Here is a 14,174-nt window from a genome sequence, read left to right on the forward strand (position 1 = left end):
AAGTAATTGAAAAAGGAGAAAATGCAGTAGAAACAGAAGAAGATGAAGAAGAAAAAGAGGGTGATGTAGAACTACAAGAAGAGCACGAAGAACTAGAAGAAAAATAAGAACAATAAGAACAAGAAGTAGAAACAGAAGAATAAGACGAAAAAGTAGATATAACAGAAGAATAAGACGAAAAAGCAGAAATAACAGAATAGGCCGAAAAAGCAGAAATAACAGGATATTCAGAAGAAGAAGAAGCATAAGAAGCAGAAGAAGAAGTAATTGAAAAAACAAAAAATGCAGACAAAACAGAAGAAGATGAAGAAGTAGAAGGACATGTAGAACTACAAGAAGAACAAGAAGAACTAGAAGACAAGAAGAAGAAGAAGAAACAGAAGAATAAGAGGAAAAAGCAGAAATAACAGAAGAATAAGACGAAACAGCAGAAAAAACAGAATAAGCCAAAAAAGCAGAAATAACAGAAGATTCAGTTGATGAAGAATCAGAAATAGCAGAAGAAGTAATTGAAAAAGCAAGAAATGCAGAAGAAACAAGAAGATGAAGAAGAAGAAGGAGATGTACAACTACAAGAAGCACTAGAAGAACTAGAAGAGCTAGAAGAAACAGAAGAATAAGCGGATAAAGCAGAAATAACAGAAGAATAAGCCCAAAAAGAAGAATAACAGAAGAATAAGCTGAAGATGAAGAAGAAGAAGAAGAAGAAGAAGAAGAAGAAGAAGAAGAAGAAGAAGAAGAAGAAGAAGAAGAAGAAGAAGAAGAAGAAGAAGAAGAAGAAGAAGAGGAAGAAGAAGAAGAAGAAGAAATTGAAAAAGCAAAAATGCAGAAGAAACAGAAGATGGAGAAGGAGATGTAGAACTACAAGTAGAACAAGAACTAGAAGAAAAAGAGGAACAAGAAGAAACATAAGTATAATAGGAAAAAGCAGAAATAACAGAAGAATAAGCCGAAAAAGCAGAGATAACAGAATAAGCCGAAAAAGCAGAAATAAAAGAAGAATAAGCTGAAGAAGATGTAGAATTAGAGGAAGTAATTGAAAAAGCAGAACAAGATGAAGAAGAAGAATAAGGAGATGTAGGACAACAAAAAGTACTAGAAGAACAAGAAGAACAACAAGAAGAAACAGAAGAATAAGAGGAAAAAGCAGAAAAAAATAGCAGAAGAATAAGTCAAAAAAGCAGTACTTCTTCTTCTGCTTCTTCTGCTTTTCTTCAGCTTATTCTTCTGTTATTTCTGATTTTCATCTTATTCTTCGGTGATTTCTGCTTTTTCCTCTTATCTTCTCTTTCTTCTTATTGTTCTTCTAGTTCTTCTAGTTCTTCTTGTTCTTCTTCTAGTTCTACATGTCCTTCTTCTTCTTCTTAATCTTTTTCTGTTTCTACTGCACTTTTTGTTTTTTCAATTACTTCTTCTTCTGCGTCTTCTGGTTCTTCCTCAGCTGAATCTTCTGTTATTTCTGCTGTTTCGGCTTATTCTTCTATTATTTCTGCTTTTTCGTCATATTCTTCTGTTTTTTCTTGTTGTTCTTGTTCTTCTAGTTCTTCTGGTTATTCTACATCTCCTTCCTCTTCTTCTTAATCTTCTTCTGCTATTTTTTTTGCTTTTTCAATTACTTCCTCTTCTTCTGCTTCTTCTTCAGCTTATTCTTCTGTTATTTCTGTATTTTCGGCTTATTCTTCTGTTATTTCTGCTTTTTCGGGTTATTCTTCTGTTATTTCTGATTTTTCGGCTTATTCTTCTGTTATCTCTGCTTTTTCCTCTTATTCTTCTGTTTCTACTTCTTGTTCTTCTTGATCTTTTAGATCTTATTGTTCTTCTTGTAGTTCTACTTCACCCTCTTCTTCTTCATCTTCTTCTGTTTCTACTGAATTTTCTGCTTTTTCAATTTCTTCGTCTTCTTCTGTTTCTACTGCATTTTCTGCTTTTTCAATTACTTCTTCTTCTGCTTCTTCTGCTTCTTCTTCAGCTTTTTCTTCTGTTATTTCTGCTTTTTTGTCTTATTTTTCTTGTTCTACTTCTTGCTCTTCTTGTTCTTCTAGTTCTTCTTGTTCTTCTTGTAATTGTAGTTCTACATATCCTTCTTCTTATTAATTACCTTCTTCTGTTTCTTCTGCATTTTTTTGCTTTTTCAATTTCTTCTTCTTCTTCTTCTTCTTCTTCTTCTTCTTCTTCTTCTTCTTCTTCTTCTTCTTCTTCTTCTTCTTCTTCTTCTTCTTCTTCTTCTTCTTCTTCTTCTTCTTCTGCTTCTTCTTCTGCTTCTTCTGCTTCTTCTGCTTCTTCTGCTTCTTCTTCAGCTTATACTTCTATTTTTTCTGCTTTTTCTGCTTATTCTTCTGTTATTTCAGCGGTTTCGTCTTATTCTTCTGTTATTTCTGCTTTTTGGGCTTATTCTTCTCTTATATCTGTTTTTCCTCTTATTCTACTGTTTCTTCTTGTTGTTCTTGTTCTTCTAGTTCTTCTTGTTGTTCTACATCTCCTTGTTCTTCTTTTTCTTCTTCATCTTCTGCATTTTTTGCTTTTACAATTACTTCCTCTTCTTCTGCTTCTTCTTCAACTTATTCTGTTATTTCTGCTTTTTCGGGTTATTCTTCTGTTATCTCTGCTTTATCGGCTTATTCTTCTGTTATTTCTGCTTTTTCCTATTATACTTATGTTTCTTCTTCTTGTTCTTCTTGTTCTTCTAGTTCTTCTTGTTCTACTGGTAGTTCTACATCTCCTTCTTCTTCTTCATCTTCTTCTGTTTCTTCTACATTTTTTGCTTTTTCATGTACTTCTTCTGCTTTTTCCTCTTATTCTTCTGTTTCTTCTTTTTGTTCTTGTTCTTCTAGTTTTTCTTGTTGTTCTACATCACCTTCCTCTTCTTCTTCATCTTCTTTTGCATTTTTTGATTTTTCAATTACTTCCTCTTCTTCTGCTTCTTCTTCAGCTTATTCTCTTATTTCTGCTTTTTCGGGTTATTCTTCTGTTATTTCGTCTTATTCTTCTGTTATTGCTTTTTCGACTTATTTTTCCCCTTCTACTTCTTGTTCTTCATGTTCTTCTAGTTATTCATGTTCTTCTTGTAGTTCTACATCACCCTCCTCTTCTTCATCTTCTTCTGTTTCTTCTGCACATTTGTTTTTTCAATTACTTCTTCTTCTTCTGCATCTTCTGCTTCTTCTTCAGCTGATTCTTCTGTTATTTCTGCTTTTTCGGCTTATTCTTCTGTTATTTCTAATTTTTCCTCTTATTCTTCTGTTTCTTCCTTTTGTTCTTCTTGTTCTTCAAGTTCTTATAGTTCTTCTTGTAGTTCTACATCTCCTTCTTATTCTTCTTCATCTTCTTCTGTTTCTTCTGCATTTTTTCTATTTCAATTACATCTTCTTCTGCTTCTTTTTCAGCTTATTCTTCTGTTATTTCTGCTGTTTCGGCTTATTCTTCTGATTCTACTTCTTGCTCTTCTTGTTCTTCTTGTTCTGCTTGTAGTTCTATATATCCTTCTTCTTATTCTTCATCTTCTTCTGTTTCTTCTGCATTTTTTGCTTTTTCAATTTCTTCTTCTTCTTCTTCTTCTTCTTCTTCTTCTTCTTCTTCTTCTTCTTCTTCTTCTTCTTCTTCTTCTTCTTCTTCTTCTTCTTCTTCTTCTTCTTCTTCTTCTTCTTCTTCTTCTTCTTCTTCTTCTGCTTCTTCTGCTTCATTCAGCTTATTCTTCTGTTATTTCTGCTTTTTCTGCTTATTCTTCTGTTATTTCTGCTGTTTCGTCTTATTCTTCTGTTATTTCTGTATTTTGGGCTTTTCTTCTCTTATATGTGCTTTTTCCTCTTATTCTTCTGTTTCTTTTTTTTTCTTTTTTTTTTAAAATTTTATTGTTATATTCCCCATACAATTGCAGCCCCCCCATTCTGACCCCAATCCCTCCCCTCCCACCCCCGCCCCCCTAAAAGTGTCTCTGGTTCATAGTTTTTTGTTGATTTTGATTTTCACTTTCTTATATTCATTTTCCTGGTCCCTTATTTAAGTTTTCTAGATTCCTGCTATGAGTGAGACCATCCGGTATTTTTCTTTTTCTTTTTGGCTTATTTCGCTGAGCATGATCCCTTCCAGCGCCATCCATGTTGCTGCAAATTGCATGTGTTTATCTTTTTTGAATGCTGAGTAATATTCCATGGTATATATGTACCACATCTTCTTGATCCAGTCATCTATTTTTGGGCATTTGGGTTGTTTCCAAAGCTTAGCTATTGTAAACAGTGCTGCTATAAACATAGGGGTGCAGGTGTTCTTTGGAATTGATGTTTCTGTGTCCTTTGGGTAAATACCTAGGAGTGGAATTGCTGGATCATATGGAAGCTCTATGTTTAGTAGGTCCAGAAATCTCCATACAGCTGTCCACAGTGGTTGGACCAGTTTGCACTCCCACCAACAGTGCAGAAGAGTTCCTTTTTCTCCACACCCTCGCCAACATTTGTTGTTGCTAGTTTTTTTAATATGTGCCATTCTCACTGGTGTAAGATGGTATCTCATGGTAGTTTTGATTTGCATTTCCCTGATGACAAGTGATGTTGAACATTTTTTCATATGCCTGTTGCCCATTTGCATTTCCTCTTCAGAGAAGTTTCTTTTAAGCTCTTCTGCCCATTTTTTGACTGGATTATTTTCTTTGTTGTTGTTGAGTCTCATCAGCTCTTTGCAGATTTTTGTGATCAGTCCTTTATCATTAGTGTTGGGTGCAAAAATGTTCTCCCAGTTGGTGGGGTTTCTCTTTGTTTTTGTTATTGTCTCTTTTGCTGTGCAAAAGCTCTTTAATTTGATGTAGTCCCAGCTGTTTATCTTTGCCTTCACTATCACTGCTTTATCTTTGATGTGCAAATCACGTAGTGTTTCGCCTATATTTCCTTCTATATATTTTATGGTTTCAGGTCTTATGTCTAGTTCTTTAATCCATTTTGAGTTGATTTTTGTGTATGGTGTGAGGTGGTGGTCAAGCTTCATTCTTTTGCATGTAGCGACCCAGTTTTCCCAGCACCATTTATTGAACTAACTTTCTTTGCTCCAATGCATATTCTTTGCTCCTTTGTCAAAGATTAGTTGACCATAAATCTGTGGGTTTATTTCTGGATTTTCTATTCGATTCCATTGGTCTGTATGTCTGTTCTTGTTCCAATACCATGCAGTTTTGATGATTATGGCTTTGTAGTATAGTTTGAAGTCTGGGAGTCTGATGCCTCCATTCCCGTTTTTTTTTTCAGGAGAGCTTTGGCTATTCGGGGTTTTTGGTGATTCCATATGAATTTCATCAATAATTGTTCTATTTCTTTGAAGAATGACATTGAAATTTTGATTGGAATAGCATTGAATCTGTATATTGCTTTTGGTAGGATGGCCATTTTAATAATGTTTATTCTTCCAATCCATGAGCAGGGGATGTCTCTCCATTTCTTTGTGTCTTCTTCTATTTCTTTTAACAGTGTTTTATAGTTTTCTTTGTATAGGTCCTTTACCTCTTTTGTTAGATTTATTCCCAAATATTTGATTTTTTTTGTTTCAATAACAAAAGGGATGGTCTTTTTGATTTCTTCTTCTTCAGATTTATTGTTTGTGTATAGGAAGGCTACTGACTTTTGCGTGTTGATTTTATATCCTGCCACTTTACTGAACTGATTGATGAGTTGAATTAGCTTTTCTGTGGAGTTTTTGGGGTTCTCTATGTATAATATCATATCGTCTGCAAATAGTGATAGTTTGACTTCTTCTTTTCCTATTTGGATTCCTTGGATGTCTTTCTCTTGTCTTATTGCCCTGGCTAGGACTTCCAGTATTATATTGAAAAGCAATAGTGAGAGTGGACATCCTTGTCTTGTTCCAGATCTTAATGGCATTGCTTTCAGCTTTTCACCATTGAGAATGATACTGGCTGTTGGCTTGTCATAGATGGCCTTTATGATGTTGAGGTATGTTCCTTGTATCCCCAGAATTTCAAGGGCTTTTATCATGAATGGGTGTTGCACTTTGTCGAAAGCTTTCTCAGCATCTATTGATATTATCATATGGTTTTTATATTTCTTTTTGTTGATGTGTTGGATAACGTTGATTGATTTTCGGATGTTAAACCATCCTTGTGCCCCTGGAATGAATCCAACTTGGTCGTGGTGAATTATCTTATGGATACATTGTTGGATTCTGATAGCTAAAATTTTATTGAGGATTGTTGCATCAGTGTTCATTAGGGAGATTGGCCTGTAGTTTTCCTTTTTTGTGTTTTCCTTGTTCGGTTTTGGTATTAGTGTAATGTTGGCTTCATAAAACGTGTTTGGTATTGTCCCTTCCTTCTCAATTTTTTGGAAGAGTTTGTGAAGGATAGGCACTAATTCGTCTCTGAATGTTTGGTAGAATTCATTTGTAAATCCATCAGGTCCAGAGCTTTTGTTTTTGGGGAGGTTTTTTATTACCATTTCAATTTCGCTAATTGTAATTGGTCTGTTTAGGTGTTCTATTTCTTCTTTATCTAGCTTTGGGTGATTGTAGAGTTGTAGGAATTTGTCCATCTCCTCTAGATTGTTAAACTTGTTTCCATATAACTGTTCATAGTAGTTACTGATTATTCTTTTGATTTCTGCTGTGTCCGTTGTGATTTCTCCTCTTTCATTGATGATCCTGTTTATTTGTGCTTTCTCCCTTTTTTCCTTTGTGAGCCTGGCTAGGGGTTTGTCTATTTTATTGATTTTTTCAAAGAACCAGCTCTTGGTTTCATTGATCTTTTGGATTGTTTTTTTAGTTTCAATTTCATTTATTTCTGCTTTGGTTTTTATTATTTCTTTTCTTCTACTGGTTTTGGGGTTTTTTTGTTGTTCTTTTTCTAGATCTTTGAGCTTCGAGATTAGGTTGTTTCTTTGAGTTCTTTCTTGTTTCTTGATGTGAGCTTCTATTGCTATATATTTTCCTCTTATTACTGCTTTTGCTGCATCCCATACATTTAGGATATTGGTGTCCTCCTTGTCGTTCAATTCAAAAAATTTTTTAATTTCTTCTTTGATCTCCTCATTAGTCCAGTGGTCTTCCAGTAGTGTGGTTTTTAATCTCCATGAGGTAGGAAAGTTCCTTGCCTTCTTTTTATGGTTTATTTCTAGTTTGATGCCTTCATGGTCAGAAAAGATGGTTGATATGATTTCAATCTTGGTGTATCTGTTGATGTTTGTCTTGTGCCCCAGTATGTGATCGATCCTGGAGAATGATCCGTGTGCGCTTGAGAAAAATGTGTACTCCGTTTTTTTGGGGTTTAGTGTTCTATAGATGTCTGTTAAGCCTAATTGCTCTAGGTCCTTATTTAGAGCTTTGGTTTCTTTACTTATTTTTTGTCTTGTTGATCTATCCATTGTTGATAGTGGTGTGTTGAAGTCTCCCACTACGTATGTGTTTTCACTGATGTCTGTTTTCAGAGAGGACAACAGTTGTCTGATATATTTTGGTGCTCCTTCGTTTGGTGAGTATATGTTAATGAGTGTTATTTCTTCTTGAAGTATTGTCCCCTTGATCATAATGTAGTGACCATTGGGGTCTCTTTTTATCTTTTTGAGTTTGAAATCTGTTTTATCTGATATAAGTATAGCTGTTCCTGCTTTCTTTTTTGGTCCATTTGCTTGTAGGATTGTTTTCCATCCTTTAACTTTGAGCCTATTTTTATCTTTTGTAGCTAAATGTGTTTCCTGGAGACAGCAAAAGGTTGGGTTTTGTTTCTTAATCCAGGCTGCAACTCTGTGTCTTTTTATTGAAGAGTTTAGTCCATTTACATTTAGAGTTAATATTGATATGTTAACATCTGTATTTGCCATTGTGTTTGTCTTTCCTTTGATTTTATTTATTTATTTTTTTAATAACTTTTTTTTTGGCCTTCTTTCATTGTTATTCGTCCCTCTGAGGTTCTGGCTTTAGGACTCCTTGTAGTATTTTTTGGAGTGGGGGTTTAGTTGCAATGAAATTCCGGAGTTTCTGTTTGTCTGGGAAGGTCCATATTCTTTCTTCAAAGAGGAAGGAGAGCTTTGCGGGATAGAGTATTCTTGGTTGGCATCTGTTTTCATGGAGTCTTTTGACTATGTCCCTCCACTCTCTCCTTGCCCGTAGTGTTTCTTCGGAGAAGTCTGATGTCAGCCTGATTGGTTTTCCTTTGAATGTTATCTGTTTCTTCCCTCTTGCCAGCTTCATTATTTTTTCCTTGTCCTGGATTCTTGGGAGCTTTACTATTATGTGTCTTGCTGTATTTTTCTTTTCGTCGTGGAAGTTTGGTGTTCTTCTTGCTTCTTGTATATCAATTTTCAGCTCCTTCTTCACATTTGGGAAGTTCTCTTCAATTATCTCTTTGAATATTTTCTCTGTTCCTACATCTCTCTCCTCTCCTTCTGGTATTCCTATAACTCTTATATTTCCTTTCCTCATGGAGTCAGATAGTTCCCGAAGTCTTTCCTCGTTCTTTTTCCTTCGTACTTCTCTTTCCTTTTCTGTTTTGGTTCTTTTTATTTCTGTGTCTTCAAGATTACTTATTCGTTCTTCCATTTCATCTATTCTGCTTTCATTGCTTTTCCCAGAATTCTTTAGTTCTTCCATTAATTCTTTGATCTCCTGCATTTCTTTTACTTCCCTCTTTAGGGACTCAATTTCTTTCTTCTGACCATTGTTTTCCCTCTCTAGGGACTCAATTGCATTCTTCTGATCGTTGATTATTTTTCCCTTATCATTGTTTTCCTTTATGACTTCTGTCAGTTTTTTAATCACGGCAATTTTAAATTCTCTTTCTGGAAGGCTCAGAAATTCTTCCAAGTTATTGTCTTTGCAATCTGGGGGCTGGCTTTGTTTTTGTGGTGTGCTTTTTCTCTGGAGAGTTGCTAGGTTGCGTGTGGTTCTTCTCCTCCCTACTGTCTGTTTTCTAATTTGCCGTATGCGTTGGGACACTGTGTTGTTGGGACTGGCCGGCATCTTGGGTGGGCTTCTCTGTTCCCCTCTGGTTCTTCCAGGAGTCATCTGTCAGTTTCAAGCAGTCTTTACTGGAGAAAGGCCCCTGTTCTAAAATGCCGATGTGGGGACACACTCCCCTGTGCGCCTGGTCTGCCCCGCCGGTGGGTTCCTGCTCCCCTCTGGGCTTGGACTGCAGGCCAGAGGGGGTCTGGCGTGGGCGAACTTCCCCCGCTCACCGCTGGCTCCTGAGGAAGCCTTCTGCAAGTAGTCTTTACTGAAGAAATGTCCCTGTTCTAAAATGGTGATGTGGGACACACTCCCTGCACGTCTGGTCTCAGGCACACTCTTCTGCGCGCCTGGTCTGCCCCGGCTGTGGGTGCTCGCTCTCCCTGTGGGCTCAGACTACTTGTTCGGAAGGAGCCCGGTGTGGGCTAACTCCCCAGCTGGCCACTAGCTCCTTCAGTAGCCTGTGCTGGGGTCAAGTCGCTAGGTGGCGCCAGAGATCTCTCCTAGAGCCCTTGGGAAGATGATTTTCCACCCCGTGGGACAGGGAGCAGAGCAGGGATGGTAGGGTACACCTCAACGGCTTTGGGGTGCTGTGTCTGCCTTGTGCCCCACCGTCGTGGGGAACCCACGCCCCTAATTTCGTGCCCCGGGTCTCAGTTCCAAAGCCCTCAGTTCCAGGACGCGGGCTGTAGTCCAGATCAGTGGCGCGGGAATGGCGCCTTTTGAATCCCGCTCCCCTGCCTGGGCGCCTTGTTCCTGCTCACTCAGGGAGGGCCTCCGCTGTCTCCCCGCAAGCCTAGGTCGCAGGCGCGGGGACCTTGGCAGCTGCGATCCGGTCCGGATCCGCGCCACTTTCCGCGCAAGCTTACCGGGAGGCCGGGGCTGTGTGCTGGTGCTGGTCTCCTCCTGGGGGGCGGGGCTCTCTTTAATGGCGCCTGGAGCTCACCTCCGCGGCGGATCCTGCAGGGTTCTCCACAGCTCCCGTTCACGGGGTGTGGTGGCTGAAATAGTTCCTTTCCACTCACAGTCCCACTTGCTGCGTCCGTTTTTCTTGTTGGCCGTTTTGGTTTGTTGTTTCCCTCCTCTCTGCCGGTCGGAGAGTGCCGACTTTGTGGGCGGGGGAGGGGAGCAGGGTTCTGCGCTTCCCTCCCTTCTGGTCCTCTTTTATGGCAACTTTCTTCTTCGGGTAGTTTGCTGGAGTCACCCGTTTATCTTCCGTGTCCCAGTTCTCACTGGGACCTGCCGCTTTTCCTCCCTATTAACTTTTTTAATGGGAGATCTTACTCGACGCGTCTCCTCGCCACCATGTTGCTCCGCCCCTCCTTCTTCTGTTATTTCTGCTTGTTCGTCTTATTCTTCTGTTATTTCTAATTTTTCCTCTTATTCTTCTGTTTCTTCCTTTTGTTCTTCTTGTTCTTCAAGTTCTTATAGTTCTTCTTGTAGTTCTACATCTCCTTCTTCTTCTTTTTCATCTTCTTCTGTTTCTTCTGCATTTTTTCTATTTCAAGTACTTCTTCTTCTGCTTCTTTTTCAGCTTATTCTTCTGTTATTTCTGCTGTTTCGGCTTATTCTTCTGATTCTACTTCTTGCTCTTCTTGTTCTTCTTGTTCTACTTGTAGTTCTATATATCCTTCTTCTTCTTCTTCATCTTCTTCTGTTTCTTCTGCATTTTTTGCTTTTTCAATTTCTTCTTCTTCTTCTTCTTCTTCTTCTTCTTCTTCTTCTTCTTCTTCTTCTTCTTCTTCTTCTTCTTCTTCTTCTTCTTCTGCTGCTTCTTCTGCTTCATTCAGCTTATTCTTCTGTTATTTCTGCTTTTTCTGCTTATTCTTCTGTTATTTCTGCTGTTTCGTCTTATTCTTCTGTTATTTCTGCATTTTGGGCTTTTCTTCTCTTATATGTGCTTTTTCCTCTTATTCTTCTGTTTCTTCTTGTTGTTCTTGTTCTTCTAGTTCTTGTTGTTCTACATCTCCTTCATCTTCTTCTTCATCTTCTTCTGCTTTTTTTTGCTTTTTCAATTACTTCCTCTTCTTCTGCTTCTTCTTCTGTTTCTTCAGGTTATTCTTCTGTTATTTCTTCTTTTTCGGGTTTTTCTTCTGTATTTCTGCTTTTTCGGCTTATTCTTCTCTAATTTCTGCTTTTTCCTATTATACTTATGTTTCTTCTTCTTGTTCCTTTCGTTCTTCTAGTTCTTCTTGTTCTTCTTGTAGTTCTACCTCACCCTCTTCTTCTTCTTCTTCATCTTCTTCTGTTTCTTCTGCACTTTTTGTTTTTTCAATTACTTGTTCTTCTTCTGCTTCTTCTGCTTCTTCCTCAGCTGAATCTTCTGTTATTTCTGTTATTTCGGCTTATTCTTCTCTCATTTCTGCTTTTTCGGCTTATTATACTGTTATTTCTACTTTCTCATTTATTCTTCTCTTTCTACTTCTTGTTCTTCTTTTTCTTCTTGATGTTTTGTTCTTCTTGTAGTTCTACATCCCCCTCTTCTTCTTCATCATCTTCTTCTGTTTCTACTGCATTTTCTGCTTTTTCAATTACTTCTTCTTCTGCTTCTTCTGCTTCTTCATCTTATTCTTCTGTTATTTCTGCTTTTTCGGCTAATTCTTCTGTTATTTCTGCTTTTTCGTCTTATTGTTCTGATTCTACTTCTTGCTCTTCTTGTTCTTCTAGTTCTTGTAGTTCTTCTTGTTCTTCTTGAAGTTCTACATATCCTTCTTGCTCTTCTTCATCCTCCTCTGTTTCTTCTGCATATTTCTTTTTCAAGTACTTCTTTTTCTTCTACTTCTTCTGCTTCTTTTTCAGCTTATTCTTCTCTTATTTCTTCTGTTTCTTCTTATTCTTCTGATATTTCTGCATTTTGGGATTATTCTTCTGTTATATCTGCTTTTTCCTCTTATTCTTCTGTTTCTTATTGTTGTTTTCTGGTTCTTCTAGTTGTTGCTCTACATCTGCTTCTTCTTCTTCATCTTCTTCTGTTTCTTCTGCATTTTTTGCTTTTTCAATTACTTCCTCTTCTGCTTTTTCTGCTTTTTCCTCACCTGAATCTTCTGTTATTTCTGCTTTTTCCGCTTATTCTTCTGTAATCTCTGCTTTTTCGGCTTATTCTTCTGTAATTTCTCCTTTTTCCTATTATACTTATATTTCTCCTACTTGTTCTTCTAGTTCTTCTTGTTCTACTTGTAGGTCTACATCTCCTTCTTCTTCTTCATCTTCTTCTGTTTGTTCTACATTTTTTGCTTTTTCAATTACTTCCTCTTCTTCTGCTTTTTTTGCTTCTTCCTCAGCTGAATCTTCTGTTATTTCTGCCTTTACGGCTTGTTCTTCTGTTATTTCTGCTATTTCGTCATATTCTTCTGTTATTTCTGCTTTTACGGCTTATTCTTCTCATTCTACTTCTTGTTCTTCTTGTTCTTCTAGTTCTTCGTATTATTCTTGTAGTTCTACATCACCCTCCTCTTCTTCTTCATCTTCATCTGTTTCTTCTGCACTTTTTGTTTTTTCACTTGGTTCTTCTTATTCTGCTTCTTCTGCTTCTTCTTCCGCTGATTCTTATGTTATTTCTGCTTTTTCGGCTTAATCTTCTGTTATTTTTGCTTGTTCGTCTTATTCTGTTATATCTACTTTTTCGTCTTATTCATCTGTTTCTACTTCTTGTTCTTCTTCTTCATCTAGTTCTTCTTGTTCTTCTTGTAGTTCTACGACACCCTCTTCTTCATCCTCTTCTGTTTCTAATGCTTTTTCTGCTTTTTCAATTATTTCTACTTCTTCTGCTTCTTCTGCTTCTTCTTCAGCTTATTCTTATGTTATTTCTGCTGTTTCGTCTTATTGTTCTGTTATTTCTGCTTTTGGGGATTTTTCTTCTGTTATAACTGCTTTTTCCCCTTATTCTTCTGTTTCTTCTTGTTGTTATTCTTGTTCTTCTAGTTCTTGTTGTTCTACATCTGCTTCCTCTTCTTCATTCTCTTCTGTTTCTTCTGCATTTTTTTCTTTTTCAATTACTTCCTCTTCTGCTTTTTCTGCTTCTTCCTCAGCTGAATCTTCCGTTTAGTCTGCTTTTTTTGGCTTATTCTTCTGATATTTCTGCTATTTCGTCTTATTCTTCTGTTATTTCTGCTTTTTTGGATTATTCTTCTGTATTTACTTCTTGTTCCTTCGTTCTTCTAGTTCTTCTTGTTCTTCTTGTAGTTCGACACCACACTACTCTTATTCATCTTCTTCTGTTTCTTCTGCACTTTTTGTGTTTTCAATTACTTCTTCTTCATCTGCTTCTTCTGCTTCTTCCTCAGCTGAATCATCTGTTATTTCTGCTTTTTCGGTTTATTCTTCTGTTATTTCTCCTTTTTCGGCTTATTCTTTTGTTATTTCTACGTTTTCCTCTTATTCTTCTGTTTCTAATTCTTATTCTTCTTGTTCTTCTAGTTCTTCATGTTCTTCTCGTAGTTCTACATCACCTAAGCCAGGTGAGGACTCTTCTCCTTTGAGTGGTGCTGGCTTGCCCGGGGGTATCTGCGCCGGCCTGTGTGCCTGCAGTTTTGGAAGAGGCTGTGGTCCCCGCTTGTCCCTTGCTTACAAGGGGTGCTCTCCACTGACAGGGATCCCGGCCCACCGTCTAGGGCGTCTGCGGGCGCACAGCCCCGCCGCTGGGGCTGTGAGTGCGAGAGGAGGGTGCAGTCGTGCCCAGGAGGAAGATTTGGGCTTCCGTGAAGGGGAAGAGGGCCCTGTTCCCCCATGTGGGAAGACAATCCCGTACCCCCATGGGTGCAAAGAGGGCCACAGCCCCGTGGGGGCTGAGGGTCCCCGAACCCCCACACCAGCACATCATAGCGGTGGCCCTAGGTAGTGCACCTGTGCGCATGCAGAATCGGGGGGTGTGGTGAGGCTCCGGCCATGGGCGGAGCCTGGGGCTCATCAGCGCTGTTGGGCCAGGTGAGGACTCTTCCCCTTTGAGTGGTGCTAGCTTCCCTGGGGCTTTCTGCGCCGACCTGTGTGCCTGCAGTTTTGGAGGAGTCCGCGGTCGCCGCTGTCCCTGGCATACAGGGGATGCCCTCCCCTGACAGGGACCCCGGCCCTCCGTCTAAGGCGTCTGCGGGCGCAGAGCCCGCCATTGGGGCTCTGAGTCTGAGAGGAGGTTGCAGGAGTGCACCTGGAGGAAGATTTTGGCTTCCCCCGAGGGGAAGAGAGCCCTGCTCCCCCATCGGGGAGGAAAGTTCCATACCCCCAATGGTGCAGAGGTCCTTCTAGCC

At 38.6% G+C, this 14,174-nt stretch overlaps 1 long non-coding RNA gene across 1 annotated transcript in view; it reads right to left on the minus strand.

Moving 5' to 3' along the window:
• Positions 1 to 13,159, minus strand: part of LOC311171547 — a 66,251-nt gene extending 53,092 nt beyond the window's left edge. Inside the window, exon 1 of the long non-coding RNA XR_014617065.1 lies at positions 12,802 to 13,159. This is a non-coding gene — a long non-coding RNA (uncharacterized lncRNA). The remainder of the gene's footprint in view (positions 1 to 12,801) is intronic.
• Positions 13,160 to 14,174: the final 1,015 nt, after the last annotated feature.

Source organism: Talpa europaea, assembly GCF_964194135.1.
Source record: "Talpa europaea genome assembly, chromosome: 6".
NCBI lineage: Eukaryota > Metazoa > Chordata > Mammalia > Eulipotyphla > Talpidae > Talpa > Talpa europaea.